This window comes from Chenopodium album, chromosome 6 (genome assembly GCF_948465745.1).
Source record: "Chenopodium album chromosome 6, dcCheAlbu1.1, whole genome shotgun sequence".
Lineage (NCBI taxonomy): Eukaryota > Viridiplantae > Streptophyta > Magnoliopsida > Caryophyllales > Amaranthaceae > Chenopodium > Chenopodium album.
The window spans coordinates 24,521,115-24,534,313 of NC_137839.1; the positions used below are offsets into that span (position 1 = coordinate 24,521,115).

The 13,199-nt window shown below is 37.4% G+C and overlaps 1 non-coding gene across 1 annotated transcript; it reads right to left on the reverse strand.

Annotated features, from left to right (window-relative positions):
* Positions 1 to 12,755: 12,755 nt before the first annotated feature.
* Positions 12,756 to 12,862, reverse strand: LOC145637464 (small nucleolar RNA R71). Its single transcript, XR_014114245.1, has one exon. It is a non-coding gene; the product is annotated as a small nucleolar RNA R71 (small nucleolar RNA).
* Positions 12,863 to 13,199: the final 337 nt, after the last annotated feature.

The following is a 13,199-nucleotide window of genomic DNA, read 5'->3' on the forward strand; positions in this document are numbered from 1 at the left end:
GCAGCTTGTTGTTATCGATTAAGTCTTGGATAGCTTCCTTAAGCTTCCAACAGTTTTCGGTGAGATGGCCCCTACCTTGGTGATACTTACAGTGTGCATTGGGGTTCCAATTAGCCGACCTCTTTTCGACTGGTGGGTCCCTAAATGGTCCAATAGAAGTTATAAGACCTTTTGCATTTAATCGATCAAATGCGGTGTCATAACTCATGCCAATAGCAGTAAAGTTTCTCCTAAATGGTTTCTTTTGTCCATGATTGTTCATAGCAAGGACTTCACCTAAATTAAAAGTGCTAACGTTGTTTGAGTGGGTGGTTTTGGAAGAAGAAGGATTGTCGTTCTTCTTTCCTTTCCAGCCACTATTGGAGTTATTGTTGGCAGCTTTTAACTTAGCCAGGTCGTCTTCAATATTGATCCCAATGTCGTAGACGGCCATGAAGGTATGGAGGTTATTTTGATACTTGAGATGCTTGGAGTATTTTTCTTGAAGGTTTTTGATGAACAACCTTACAGACTCTTTTTCACTTGGCACCTCAATCATCTTAGCTGAGGTTTCTCTCCATTTGTTAAAGAAAGAGGTGAAGCCTTCGTTCTCTTTCTGCTTGAGGATTTCAAGTTCTCTATGGTCAGTCTCAACTTGAATGTTGCACTTGTTTCAATCAGCTTTCCTCTTACGAGCTATGGGTTTGTTGAAAAGTTGGACTTGTACGAAAAGATTGTCTTTGATTAACCGTCCTTCCTTTCTTGACCACGCGCTGTAATTTAAACCATTTTGCGTTCTAATTACTTGACTCGAATCGACTTGACTTTACGATTTTATAAAGAGGAATAAATAAAAAATGGGTGCATATTTTTGGCAAAAATTAGCAAAAATGATGTGTGTAGTATTTTTTTTATAGAGAAAATGGAGGATTAATATCCGACTTACCCCCCCTAAAAAAATGACGAAAAAACGCGCATACAAGACTCTCTTATACATGGTCAATGTGTGTATATTGGTGTGCGCGTTTTGTGTAAGTGACATGTTTGGACTTTTGTATAAGACCATGGGACTTAGTGCCTAAACTCGATTAATGACTCAACCAAGTTCAATTGACAGCAAAAATTAACCGAATTGATTAGCAAACTGGTTAATTAGACACTAGGTGATTACTCGATCAATAATCCGAACTGTCGGCAAAACGACAGGACTGGCGTCGCACTGTGTAGTGTAACGCTAGACGACAGAGCTGTCGCCAGGCGCCAAACTCCACAGAGAGGCGCTACAGTCCAGACTTTGGCGCCAATGCTGGAGCTTCAATCTAGGACTGTTTTCGGTGTTATCAATCAACAGGGGTATGCCTAAAGTCGTACTAGGTCAATTCTGATTAAAATATTGGACTTTATTGACTCAAATTAATTAATTAGGCAAAATTCTTTAAGCCATTAATTTATTTAATCTCAACACAAGTCAAACAAACAGTTAAGAAAACATATAGTCTAAAGTTTGGGATATGATTAATTAGGCAAAGTATATATGCACAACAAATACTGCACAATTAGTCAAGTAGGCACAATATGATGCAATGAGTTTGCAACCTAACCATGGCTCTAGTTATCTAAAGTTTGGGATATGGTTAAGTCAATAGAGGGTTCATGGTTAATTGTCCGGATGCACCGCGCGGAAGCCTAACCGTGAAGGGTTGGCGCGAGTGGATGGGACACCGCGAGTTTTAGAAAAACCCGCTTCCATGGTTTGGTAAATTCAACATTCTCGGATGTACCCTTTGTTGCTCAGAGCGTTCAATAAGGTAGATGGAGCATGAATTCCCAGAGGGTTATGTCCATATGTAGAACACATATGGGTTTTAGAAAAGTGAGAAAAACTCAATCAGGAAGTAGGATCGATCAAACAATACGAAAAACTGGCCGAAATTAGAATGCATATTTCTGGCTCGGCAATGGAAGAATTTGGCGCCAGCAATCGGAGATTGGCGCCAGGTTTTAGCTGTAGCGCCTGGCGACAGGACTGTCATCTAGCGCTACAGTTAAACGTCTGGCGCCAATGCTCTGGTCACTGACGCTAATTCCTACATGCCTCAGCAGCTTTCTGTGCTCGATAAAATTTTCTAGTTTCGCGCAGTGTTATTTCGGTCCTAGTTGTGAAAGATATTCCTCAAATTTCCTACGTGTAAAATCCTATGTTTTAACTCATTACGGATAGTCTTTCCAATGAGATCTTTTTTTTTTATGCATATGACAATCATGTTAATCAAAATTACGCACATGAAATACTTAGATCGTTTCGAGTCTCATCCACTCATTCTAAATCATTGGTAAAACAAATTCAGGAATTAAAATAGAAATCGTCCCCAGTGGAGTCGCCAAAAAATGTAGGGAATATTTCAAGCGTTAACCCCCTAGCTTGAACCCCACTGTGATCATACACTAAAGTACGGTGGCGTCCAAAGGGAAAGAAGATAGAGCAAAAGAGTCGACAACAAGTTTTTTAAGGAACTTGTAAACCGTTCACAAGGTGAAGGTTACACCCCTTAACGATCCAAGAGATCGTCAACTCCATAAGGTCTTGAACCAAATAGGGTTCGGGGATGAAGGTACAAATCCAACCTAAAAGAGATTGAACCTGCCCTAATAATAGGCCTCTACTTTATTCTGATCGTATTCATGTGCGCTTTCTGACTAACATACAATCAATAGGATTAACCCTAAACTTGTTTAATCTATGTTGGTTGAATATTAATGCACAAATAAACTATTATTGGCGATCACTTGAATTATAATCAAATTAATCCTAACAAGATTATTAATTATCTTATTAAGCGTGATTACAAGTACAAATTCCCTTTAAACATGCATAAAAGGCGTGATCAAGCACTAAAAATAAATATCAAGAAACATAATAATATTAAATAATAACAATTATAATAATCATGTTAAAGCATAATATTAATAGAAAGATCTTAGGCATGATACCAACAAGATTAATAACAAACCCTAGCATGTCACTAACAATAAAAATCAAAGCTTTAGCCCTAACATGATAATAACAATCATAAATATTAGGAAGAACATAAAAGGCATCATAACAATCATATTTATTATTAAAGTTACCCTAGACATGATACTAGGAATATCATAATAACAACCTAAACATGATTTCTATATCATAACATCAATAAAAACCATTAAAGTACTTACTTTGATGCCTCGTACCTCTTTCTAATAACAAAATACACGCGTTAGTAACTTCAAGGAAAATAACAAACAAAACAATTAAATTAAATAATTGAAATAGAGATTTGGGACCAAACCCACAGAAATTAAACCTTTCACGTCTAGGGCGAAGGCAACTTCGAATATGGCTAGGTGTATCTAGATCTAATGAAGGCGGAATTTTTATATTTGAGAGAAGCTAGTTTAGAAAAGAGAGAGAGAGAGAGAGAGTAATCAAGAAAAACTTGATGAGAGTTAGTGAATATTGATGAAAACTGGTTATCGAAAACGGAGTTTTTACGACGTTATTTATAAAGAAAATAAGCCAAAAAGATAAAATATCCAAACAGAGTTCTGGCGCACGTAAAACCTAATCAGCGCCAACGCTGGCTATTGGCGCCAGGCGCCAGGCACCAATGTTAGGGCTAGGCGCCAAGCGCTACAGCTGGCGTTTGGCGCTGATTCAGAAAATCACGCGTTTTCTTAAAATCAGATAAAAATTGCCGTACAGGAGGATAAAATCATATTTTTCTCAAAAATGCTCTTTGATTTTAATTAAAACTCTGAAAAGTCAACAAAAGTCAATTTATCAATGCTAATTGAATTAGGAATGAAAAGAACCTTCTAGAAGAATCTAGAAGACTAAAACCATTCCTAATTGCATTAGGAATGATAAATCTATATTAGGCCCTCCCCTAGATCATTGGGCCGCATATAAGACTCAAACCGGGCCCAGTTCAGTAAATTGGCCATAACTTCCTCAATATTAATCGGAATTGGGCTGATAATATATCGTTGGAAAGCTCTTGTCAAGCCCTATCCAACTACACTATTATTGGACCCATATCATGGACCAACCAAAATATATTGGCTGTTTTTCTTAAAATAAGTTTTCAAAACAGAGAGAAGAGAAAAGAAATTAAAACTATCCGCAACACTAGATTTTTCACACTTTCACTTCATTCGATTATGATTCGACGCGAAAGGTACTCATCACTGGGTTTGATTTTGGGGAGACACAAATGGGTGTCTACATGAAGCATCATCACAACTTCTCCCATTCTATCAATGGTACCATCGCATGTTGAAATGTAAGTTGGTAAGTCTCATTTGCGTTGTTTGCACTTGTTGTAATAGCTTAAATGTAAATGTCAATAATAGCCTTAGTTGGTGTTGTGTGGGCTCCTTATGCCTATAATAGCATAATAAGTTGCTTTACTTTCCCTTCATTTGTTGTAAACTCAGTTTAATTAATGTAATTTTAGTTGTTTGTAAAAAAAAATGTTTACCACCTCCCAATAACGACTAATTTGCTTTAACCACTTACATTTACCACCTCCCAGTAACGACTAATTTGCTTTAACCGCCTACAAATTTTAAAGTTTTATTTTACCACCTGTAGACACCTAAAAATGTCTCCCCAAAACCAAACCCGATGATAAATAACCTTTCACCGCCACTATTGGTCGGGTTTAGTATCTAATCCCGAGAGTGCTTAAAAAATCGTATTTTATTAAATTCATACTTTTGAAAGGTCCATGGATTAGTCTTGATGTTTGGTAAAAGCATAGTTTTTATTTTAGCGCAAACTTATTAATTAATTTTTAGGCCAAACCTTTTTTATTTTATTGTTTTATTATTTATTTTTGGCCCAAACATTTTATTTAATTTTATTTTGTTTTAGCCCGAATAATAAAAGTCAGAAAAAAGCCCGAAATTATCAATCGACACTTAAAAAGCCGAAAGAAATTAGGGTTAAAAATGAATTTAGACGGAAAAATGGACTGGAAGTGACCGTGTCACGGTACAGTCTGACCGTGTCACGGGAACCCTTCCCGTCTGACGGTGGGACTTCCCGTGACACGGGAGGTCTGTCGTGAAACGGGACGTTCTGTGTCCTTTCCGCGTAAACCCTTAACGCGTTTTTCATTCCGTTTTCTGAAAATTTCCCGCGTCACTCCAAAACTGTACCGTGTCATGGGAAAGTGTACCGTCTGACGGTACAGTCTGACCGTGTCACGGTACAGTCTGACCGTGTCACGGGATACTTTTTTAGGGTTTTTATCATTTTAGGGTTCTGTGTGCCCCCTCAGCACATTTTCCCTATAAATACCCCCCTCATTTCTGATGTACGGGGCAACCAGAATTTTGATTATTCTTATTTTCTCTCTTCTATGCTACTAACCTAAACACTAGCCTACCCTTTTCACTTCAAAATTCCTTCTTCAAGCACTCAAAGGAGTCCATATTTCACTCAAGGTTCTGTCCTTAAGCCAAGGCATGAAAGGTAGAATCGTTTGAGGGTTTGGCCCCAAAATCAACCTTATTTCATTTAATTTAATTTAGTTATTGTTTTATTATTTCCTTGAAGTTACTAACTCGTTTATTATTTTGTAGTTGCAAACAAACAGATTCAAAGTAAGGATCATGCTCTTTTTATTATTATTATTTTTTTCTAACAATTTTTATGTTGTTGGAATTGTGATTAAATTGGTTTTTATATTAATGTTTATTCTATTATTTTTATTGATCACCATATTGCGTGTTTAAAGGGGAATATGGAATTGAAAATCATGACTAATAAGATAATTTGGACAACCGGTTTAGGATCCTTTTAATCTTATTATTAATTGAAGTGATCACCAAATTTTTAGAATTATGTGTGCATTAATCTTGAACCAATTTAGTTAAAAAATAGTTTGGAGCGAATTGAATTATTGTTTGTATGCCTTTGAGATCACAGGAATTCTTTTCAATATAAGAATCGAGTAGAGGCCAATACGGGCGAATGTGACTCCATGACTCACTTCGTACCATCATCCCCGATCCTCCTTTCGTGGTTCCGAACCATATGGAGTTAGTAATCTCATGGATTATGAATGGGGTGTAACCTTCACGGGTCAATCGTTGTTGCCTTCGTTGTCCCTTATTCGTGGTTGCCTTTTATGATCCGTGAAAGGTTTAAAAGTTCCTTAAAAACTTGTTGGCGGCTCCCTACTTTATTTGTCCCTAATCGTTGTCCCTAATCGAATGTCAATTCCCACTTCCTATGAGTGCCAAGCATATTCACACATGCATTTTACGTAGGCGCACTTCAAACGACGCCTACACCACCACATAAAAAAAAGTTGGCTTTCCCTCCAAAACCCAACTCCGGTGACAAAAAAGTGATGTGGCCCACCATAACAGCGAGGTTTTTTTTTTTTTTTTTTTTTTTTTTTTTTTTTTTTTTTTTTTTTAATTTTTCCCCAATTTCCCTCGATTTCATTGTTTATTTAAACCCATCTTCTTCATTTCTCATAAAGTTCTTCGAATTCAACTTGAATTTTGCGAATTTTTCCCAAATCCTCTAAGGTCTACCCTAATAATTGTAAGGAGGGTGATCCCATCATAAGGGGTACTCTCCTTAAATGCCCTTGGCCACTTAAAAGCCTAGGACTTTACACTTGTTAGGTTGTAGTAGGATTTGAATTCCTGACTGTTTGGGGGACCTTGAATTAGAATTGATTATATCATCACGCTTTTTTGTAAGAAACAAGTAGGAGTCGCCAATGAGTTTTGGGAAAAACTCATAAACCTTGTTCATGCATTTCTTCCATGTGGAGTTCATGGAATAATTAGCACAAATCATAAGTTTAGCCATGCCCAAATTGGTCTATAAACAAGAAATGAGTTCGGGAGCGAGGGTACTAAGATAACGTTCCTTTTAGAGGGGAATCGTCATCCTAGCCCTAGTACGGCCTCTACTAGCTTTTCCTTTTTTACAATTTCATCACCAAACAATATATGCAACACGATACCTAAAACTATGTTAGTTAATTTTATTTACAAACATTAATTCACGTAGGAATTTCATTGCAAAGTCGTTATTCTTATTTAATAATATTCGTAAAAAAACAAGAAAATAAACAAGATTTTCCTTGGCTTAAGTGATCAACCAATAATTATTTAATTCAATTCTAATCTTTATTAAAAGCAAGATACTATGTGGAATTGATTAATTAATTATTTTAAAGGTGATCAAACAACACTAATTAATTAATTAAAGTCCTTTTAAACAAGAAAAAGAAGGTGATTTAACTAAGTGCTCGGGAATTTACCACTTCTCTTTGCTAGATCTCCGTTTAGAACACTTATGGACACCTTCTTGTTGGGGAACCTCCACCGTAGTAACAAAGTATCGGAAGGGTGAGTGTTTAGGACAAGAGGGCTAGGTTGCACAAGTTCAAAAGTTATTTCGCCAGAGTTTTAGGTTAATTTATGTCTGTTGAAGCCTCGGTTTAAGCTCGTATTTATTGGGAATGAATAGGTTTAGGGTTTCGAGCATTCTGCCGCAGTAGGCGTCGCACGCAATATAGAGAGTTGGGCTCTGCAACCCAGCGCAAGTTATAGAGTTGCGCTGCTATGTGCTGCGCAACTAAATGTCTTGCGCGCGGCTTTATGTTAAGTTTCGATTTTATATTTTTCGTATAATTCCAAATAATTCTGAATCTTCTGCAACGCAACTCTGAAAGTTGCGCTGGGTGTCGCGCACAACCGAATTAGTTGCGCGCGGCAGCCCAGCAAGACTTTGTGAGATGCGGGCGGCTTTTTATGCTGCAGCACTAAGTTTTAACCTAGGCGCTCCTAAATCCGTCATTATTAGGGTTTAAGCACGGGCTTAAGCCTAATTATGATCGGGTTTAGTTAATTGGACCTTTGTTTTAGCTTTTTCTTTAATTTGGGCTAGTCTTTTGTATTTTGTGGCTTAACTAGTTATCCATAAGCATTCTTCACTTCGATCTAACATGAAGATGGTTTTATTTATCGTCATTGCACTTCCTGTCGAGACAGGAGGCCAAAAGTAGATGTCTACAGTTAGCCCCCACTTTGATCGAGTCTAGAATAGATGATGATCAAATTAGTCAAGGAAATAAATCCGAGACTCATTCTGCGAAGTTCTCTAAGGATAGTGAATCTTTCAATAATGTTTAAGGATGTCGAAACTATCCTTGGTTCGCTAAGTGTTTGAAACAAGTAGCTATTAAGGCTAGAAAAATTCCTTGTTAGTCTTAACGCGCTAAAGAGTCTAGATTGATCCTTTGCAATTGTAGAACGCTCTTACAAGTAAAAGTATTCTGGGTGATGTCAGGTCATGAGAAGAAATCGGTTTTAAAAGGATAAAAGGGGAGGATTTCCTCTCAATCATGTCATCGTTGGTCAAAAGTCCCTCGATATGTCATTGGAACTTTAGCCTGACTTTAACAAAGTAAAAGATGAAAAAGGGATTTTTGGTATTCGAGCCAAAAAGGTCCGGTGTTTGAGTCGGGTCCGGTATTCGAGCCAGAAGTCCACAAGATAGAAATATATGTCTTAAGACTGGAGGCATATATCCAAATTCAGTGAGAGGGAAGAAAGTCAGCAACTCTCTCATCAGGTTTGTCCACAAGATGAGTACACGTGTCTTAGGACTAGGGGCATGTGACTACATAGGTGCGACATCGTCTCGTCGCTTCTTTATACAGGGGGTGGATTCGACACCCTAAATTTTCGGTAAGTTAGTAAGCGCACTAACTACCGTATCCATTCAAGAAGTGCCTATTCCTGAAGGTTCGGCGCGCCTGTCGACTCGTTGAGCTAACGCCTACAATAATTCTCTACCTATTAGTCCCGAGAGGTAGATCTTGCAAAGCTTGGGCTGAGTGAAATTTTACGCATCACCTACGCCGTACGATTCGCCATTTGCATTTTTACGCTGCATAAAAACACCTTCCTTTTTGCTTCTGACGTGAAAAAATAAGAAAACCCGGACATTTGTAACGTTAGTACAGTAAAATGACAAACATGTCTATGGGTGCTCTTACGTAAAGCACCACCACGGAACGTCTTAAGGCACTCTTACAAAAAACGTTCAAAACATATGCTTGGGGAAGGCACAAAGCACGGTGTGCATGCAAAATGATGCAAAAAACTAACAAAAAAGAAAATAAACTACAATATGCAAAGCAATTAAAAAGATTTTGATAATTTGCGCACCATTACATCTAACAACCAGCAAAAACCGTTCAAAAAATGATCAAACGGATAAAAATCAAAATCTCGGTCTTTTAGTGACCAGTATCCGCGCGCAACTCAGAAGGTCGCGCTGGCCAGGCGCACGCATTTGTTTGAGTTGCGCTGGTATGTCACGCACAACATATAAAGTTGCGCGCGACATTTATGTCAGTAAAATGAAAATCGCAGATGCGATTTTTCATTTCACCATTATTCTCCTTCCTTCGCCATTTTCGATCCTTTCTCTTTCTAAAAAGCTCGGTTTTTTGTGATTTTTGAAGCTAAAGGAAGCTAACTACATACTCAATTCATATTTGCCGTAATTCAATGTAAGTTTTTTGCTAAAATTTGTTCTTTATTGGCAGAATTCGAACGATTTCGAATCGTTAAACCCCAAATTTCGAATTTGGGGGTTTTCTATTCGGCTTATTTTTCTTGAAATTGTTTGCTCTATGTTGTCTTGCTATGTTTAAGGAGTGTTTTGCAACAAATTTCATGAAAAATGGTTAAGTATTGAACCTTGTATGAGTATTTCTTTGTTCAAGTTCGTTCTTGCTTCTTTTTTCGAATTTTTCCTTGATTTTGTTGCTTTTCTTGCTCATTTTGGTTATATTTTCTGATTATGAAGTATATTATAGTGATGGAATTAATATAACTTTCATAATTCATATTTTTGTGAATTTTGAATTGTTGAAAAATGGCGCGAAACATACTATTAGCTCATTTTGGCCATATTTGAACTTTAAAATTGTTTGGTAGATGATAATTATGTTTATATTACTGTTATTCGTCTAGAATTAGTTGATTCTTTGAGATTTTGGAATATAATCCCTTGAATGCTTAGTTGAAACTGGTATAGGATGGCTTTTATGGGTGTTAAAAGCCCCCATTTACTGAGTTTAACTGCAGGTATCATAGCTCCAAAGTATGGGTGGCGTTTGATTTTCGTGTTTTGCCCTATCGGTAGCCGTCATGCTGACAAAATGGGTCTAGAATACGTATATTAGTTTAGTTTAGGAAATAAACTAATTAAAGAAATTTTATCCGTCATAGCATGGACTCGCCTCCGTTTGACGATGCCGAGGAGGTTCTCGTTGGTCCGGACGAGGCGGTTCGCTCTTAGAAGAGGGTGACTGATGTGTCTATTTTATATATTATTTTACCCCCGTCCCTTGGTCATAATTAGTAGTGTTTTTGGCTCTTTAGAGCCACTTTTATTACTAATTGGTGTTTTCTAGTGTTTTCGTAGATCTGGTTGACTTTTGCAGGGATTTATGCTTTTAAAGTATTTTCCCGAGATATTTTGGAGCAATCACGAGCATTGGAGAAGCACGACCAGAGTTTATAGCCCTGAGCCGGTTAGAGCCATCGAACCGGTGATTAAGGGCTCGGTATAGGTGATACCGGGGCATTTGGACCGAGTATTCAAGACCCAAAGAGGAAACCCAGATTGGCCCGAAGAATTGGGGCCCAATCGAGGTCCAAATAGCGGCCCAAATGAGTCGCCCGGCCAAAGAGGCTGGCGCCCGGAGGCACGCCCGGCCGGGCGGGGGAAGCTTAGGCTGGCGCCCGGTGACGCGCCCGGCCGGGCGCGAGATTAGTATTAGGAGAAAAAAAAGGCGCGCCCGATTGGGCGTGTGTTTTACTAGTTGATGTTTAACGTAGTTTTAATTTTTTTTTGCTTAGGATTTTTGTACGGAGTATAAATACTCCTCCGTAATACGTTTTTACTCTCTTCTTCTTCTCTTCTTCTTCTCCTCTTTACTCTCTTTATTATTCTCTTAGAATTCTTTCTCTAAACTTTTGTCCTTAATTCTTCTATTAATTCCAGATTACTTTTTGGTAACAATTTCTTCCCCTGAAATTTCAGTTATTTTATTTACTCCCTTGATTATGATTTTATTTATTTATTTGATTAGTTTAGTCATGATGATTTGTGAGTAGTTTAATTTATAGGGTTAATGGGGATCTAATAAATAATATGAAGGGGTAAATTATTGTTGTTGATTATCAATGCTAGATTAATTTCCTATTGATTGATTTAATGCTCTGTGACTAGATTAGGCCTATCTTTTATGCATGAGTTTGACAATATTGATTCAAGAATCAAGAGATGAGAATTAATGTTTAGGTCTAGTTTCAATAGGCAAGTTAATTTATAAATGGTTAAGTCAAGATTCGAGAGATGAGATTTAATACCGGTAAATTAATTGTGTGATTGTAATACGTAGCGAGAGCCCTTTACAATCTGGTTAATTGATGCATTGATGAATGAATATTATTGATTATTGGTATTGCATGATAATTTCTTATTGGATTGTTTTAATGTTTTACAATTATGGCTTGTAAAAGTATAGCAATATTAAATTGATGAATCGAGCAGATGTTAGTTTGATATTAAAGGCTATTTTCAATAAGAACTTAGATCTAGTAAATTGCGAGAGCCTGTTAGATCTATGTTGATTAATAAATTGCGAGAGCCTGTTAGATCTATGTTGATTAATAAATTGCGAGAGCCTATTAATCGTGTTATTTATGCAATGTCAATGATTGATTACTATGTTTTACCCTGGAGTATTATTTATTGGTAAACCTATGCCCTAGATCCTTTTATATATTGTTTTCTCCCTATTCATATTCTTTGTAGTTTAGTTTCATACTCAATTATAAATATTGGTTACTTAGATAATTTAGATTATAATAATTAATTAGAAGTAAAAAGAATTTTTTCCCTGTGGAGATCGACCCTACTTCCCTATCTACTTTAGTTAGAGGACTTAGGTATTTACTTTTGATTAGGGGATACGACTTTACCCTGTCAAAATTTGGCGCCGTTGCCGGGGAAACGGTTTTATTTTTGATTGTTTTTGTAGTCTAGATTATTTCCCTCTTTGTCTCAGAGAGCGGTAGTTCTCTGAGACAAATCTCATATTTGCTTCTAGTTTTCGTTTATGCCCAGGTGTTCCAGATCAGGTTACATCCCATTCGATCCTGAGATCGAACGTTCCTTCCATAGACAGAAAAACTTCTACAAGGAAATCCTGGCGGATTCTGGTGATAATAACAATAATCACCGCGATCCTCCAACTGACTCCAGCGATTTAGAGGCATCATCAGACGCAGAATCAGAGATGACGGCTCCAAAGAAGCTTAGTGATTATTCACAACCAAAGCTTACGGACTTTCCATATCTCACCCCTACTCCGGCTCTCGATGGGGTTCAATTTGAAATTAAACCTCAATTTATAACGATGATAGAGAGGAAGCAATTCAGTGGGGCCAAGGGTGAAGACCCGAATCTTCACATTGCCGACTATTGTCAATATTGCAACACCATCAGGCAAGCCGGGGTCACTCAAGACCAAATCAGGGAGATTCACTTTCCTTTCTCTTTAACTGGAAAAGCTAAATTGTGGTTTAATGGCTTAAATAGAACTACACTTGGTATAATTGACTGGGAAACTCTTGTTTTGAATTTCTATAACAAGTATTATCCTGCAGAGAGAACAGCAGTACTACGGAGTGCGATTCAGAACTTTGCCCAAGAAGCCGATGAGTCTTTATATGAGGCTTGGGAGAGGTTCAAGGACTTACAAAGAGAATGCCCTCACCATAATTTAGCACAATGGCAGTTAATCCAAGCCTTTTATAACGGCATTGGAAATTCCTCTAGAATAATCTTAGAATAGGGCAATGACCCATTACAAACTAAAGACTCATTACAAACTAAAGACTCTAACTTCAAGCCCTAATCAAGGAGGAAAACCACGACCACAAGGGATTTTAGGAAAAGAATCTTCACTAGAATAGGGCAATGACCCATTACAAACTAAAGACTCTAACTTCAAGTTCCTCAACGAACTCAAAGCCCCGAGGAACAAGTCACCCAACTTGTTACTCTTTTCTTCTCTTTCTCTCTTCTCACTTCTCTTTCTCTTCTCGCTTCTCTTTCTCTT